Consider the following 3,422-nt stretch of genomic DNA (forward strand, 5'->3'; position numbering starts at 1 on the left):
CAGGCTGCCCAGGGAAGTGGTTGAGTCCCCATCCCTGGAAGTATTTAAAAGACGTGTAGATGAGGCGCTTAGGGACATGGTTTAGTGGGCATGGTGGTGTTGGGTTGATGGTTGGACTTGATGATCTTAGAGATCTTTTCCAACCTTAATGATTCTTTTATTCCATGATTCTAAATCTGAAAAAATTCTCTGAGGGAGAGAGGTGCACATTTCACTTAGTGGGCCTCAAAGAGAGACAAGGTTATCTGTTGAGTTTAGGTGCAAGCCAAGTGTCCTTCTGAACAAGGGCAAGAAATTCCTTGGAACAAGGCAAATATATGGAGAGGAGCCTCATTAGTTTTTCTTGATATTGAAATCTTGTAATCCAGGTTTTAACTTCTTTGTCTTTTAAAATGTAACTAAAATATATTTGAAACAGATCAAAATTCACGTTTTCCATTTGCACAAAATTTCAGGTGCAAAATTCAGATGTTTTCCGTTTAATTTATAAGGCAAAATTACTCATAGAGTTCAGCAAAAAATATATCTGCACTACAAGATTTAGAGTGACAGTATATGTTGTCTTTTAACACCAGGTTTTCAGGTGCTAAAGAGAGAATAAAATAGAAATAAATTTATTTAAGCTGTCCTTATGGCAATAAGGAACAAGCAAAATGCTTGGAAGTTGACAAAAAAGTTGTATTAAAGAAAAAGGATAAAAACTTTTAAAGATTGATATGCTTATTACTATTTTCTGTATTACAAATCAAAAATACAACTAAGAAGAGCAGCAAGAATGGATGCAATATAACCTGGGGACTGGAAGTATTTTTACAGCACACAGAGCAGCATGAACTCCACTCAAGGGAGACTAGAAATTTCACATAGATAAGCCTGTACTGTGGCTGTGATTCATATTGCCTACTTTAGTACATCAAAGCTAATAGATAAGCAACTCCAAGGAGGAATCTATTGTATCTTAATATAGGATGAACCTTAATTAGTTAGCTAGCCTGCCTCTTGAGACTAGGCATTCAACTGCTGAATGATAAAGGTTAGGTGAGAGAATGTCAACCCTATGTCTGCTCCTTTAATGAATAACAAAATAAGCACAACATATATTACTACTAATAAAGAAGGGATTGTGCTGCTTTTTGCCAGCCCTTACGTGGAAAGGAAGCTTGAACTAGTTTTCACTCATGCAAGATACTAGCGGTGGATTTCTCCTACATCCTTACAAGATGTCAATGTTTTGTCTGAGAGAGATGTTGTTTTCTTTGGAAATGTCGATGAGAAAACTACAAATATCACACTGGATATTCACTGTCAGGGTACTTTTTGGAAAACTCACAATTACAGCTGTCCAATGAAATATTGAAAGTTCTCTTTTAGGGGACTGTTTTAAGTTGAAATAATTTGCCAAAGAAGTAATTGTAAGAAAGGTAGAAAATATTACACATAATTTCTTTTGTGATAATATCCAATGCATTTGATAATGGACCGCACTGATCCCAGTGTGATATTATTTTCAACGTAACACAGTGATCTTTTTTCAGAATATTTGGACAGAATAGCTAGAATGATTGAAACTCCTTTGTCCTGGAGATCACTAGTATGAAACACAAAAGTAGAGGTGAACGAAAGTATTTATTCTGAAAACCTGACAAAGCCTATATTTTGATATACAGACTCAATTTTCTTTAAATATCCTTTTTTAAATTGCAAGGTAGTAGACTTACAACTAAAATTTCTGTAAAAGAAAAATTATTTCCTGAAATGTGTTCCATTGTAAACAATATATTTTTTTCACAGTTCTAACCAAAGTGTCATTCATTTAAGAAGAGCCTCAGTTTGAGGTAAAATATTGCAGAAGGAAAGAGTCTTTGAAGTATCACATATGTGGAGATTACATTTGGTGACAGAGATCAAAGAAAAATTTTGTGAATTTTGCGGACAAAAATTAAAATAGATTTGTTTTTATCTTATTCCCCAAGACAGTTGTGACACAGGAAAACCTTTTTCATAAACCATTGGATCTCCACAGTTTCAATAGAAGGTGGGTGAGGCACATATGAGGAAAGATCTGATTCAATTCAAGCTTTTTGCTACTCAGAACTCATAATTGAGGTCAATGAGAAAAAAATTAATTGTGATCATATGTATATAATAATTACCATAATGTAATATATCAAAGCTTTCCCTAATGTCTCAAAACAAACACCTAAGGCAAACTGTTCCCATGGTATTCACCTTTCCACTATATTCAGTGTCCATCTCCCGAGATGTGAATTTTGTGCACTTTCTTGCAGAGATTTTACACCAGAGAAAAGAGTAAAATGGCATTGGTTTTATATCACTGTAGAAGTTCCAAGTCTAGCCTATTTACTTCTGTGGAGGAACTTTGAGAGTGTAATAAGAAATTTTTAATTGTTAATTAGGGTTACAAAACCATAACATTAAAAGTTGTATGAAGTCTCTGATTTTTTTGAAGAATGAATCATTAAAAAAGAGCCGGAGGCAAGTCTGGACATAATGATTAAAATTACATTTTCTGAGGGGGGGGGTCTCAGTGGAGGAAATGACTCCAGACCTTTCTAGGGCATGGCATTTGAATTGGATTCCACAGAGGTAACAATCTGAACTTACAATTCCAGTAGAATTTAGAGTAAACAGTAAGGTTTATTGGTAAATTTTAAAGATAAAGCCAAAATGTTATTAAATCAAGTTGAATTTATGTCATTTAACTGGTAAGCAATGAAAAGGACTGGGCATTGTTTTCATCTTTTCAAAACTAGATGGAAATCTGATGCTATGCAAATAGGAAGGTATAATAAATATCAAAATCAGAGTTCGGAAAGTGGAAGAAAAACTTGAAATACAAAACCAGCCAGACACACAATGGACTGTGGAAATTCCTTTGTCATTTTCTATCTGCTACTAGAGTGTATGCAGAATTAAGGAATGTTATATAGGTCTAAAGAATATGATGGTAATTACTTTAGCTGTGTAACTTAAGTAATTGGGACTTTGTGATTTACAGGCAGCTAGACAACAAGCTATTGAGCAGAAAATCCATACTGCATCAAATCCATGCTGCATCCATACTACAGGCTGGCAGTGATGAGGTTCCAGAGAGAAGTCCTGAAGCGATCAAAAGGGACTTCAGGGCACTGGGGCGATAGGCTGAAGGATCAGGAGCATAGGTAGTGTTTTCCTCAATCCCTACAGTAGCAGGGAAGAATACTGAAGGGAACAGGAAAACACACCTGAACAACACGTGGCTCAGGAGCTGAGTGAAATTTCATTTCCTCATATGTGCCTCACCCACCTTCTATTGAAACTGTGGAGATCCAATGGTTTATGAAAAAATTCCTCCATCAGAGGAATTTAGGCTTTTTTGATCATGGGGAGGTTTACATGGCACCGGGCCTGCTGGCGACAGA

Source organism: Pygoscelis adeliae, unplaced genomic scaffold, assembly GCF_000699105.1.
Source record: "Pygoscelis adeliae isolate BGI_AS28 unplaced genomic scaffold, ASM69910v1 Scaffold12, whole genome shotgun sequence".
NCBI classification, from domain to species: domain Eukaryota; kingdom Metazoa; phylum Chordata; class Aves; order Sphenisciformes; family Spheniscidae; genus Pygoscelis; species Pygoscelis adeliae.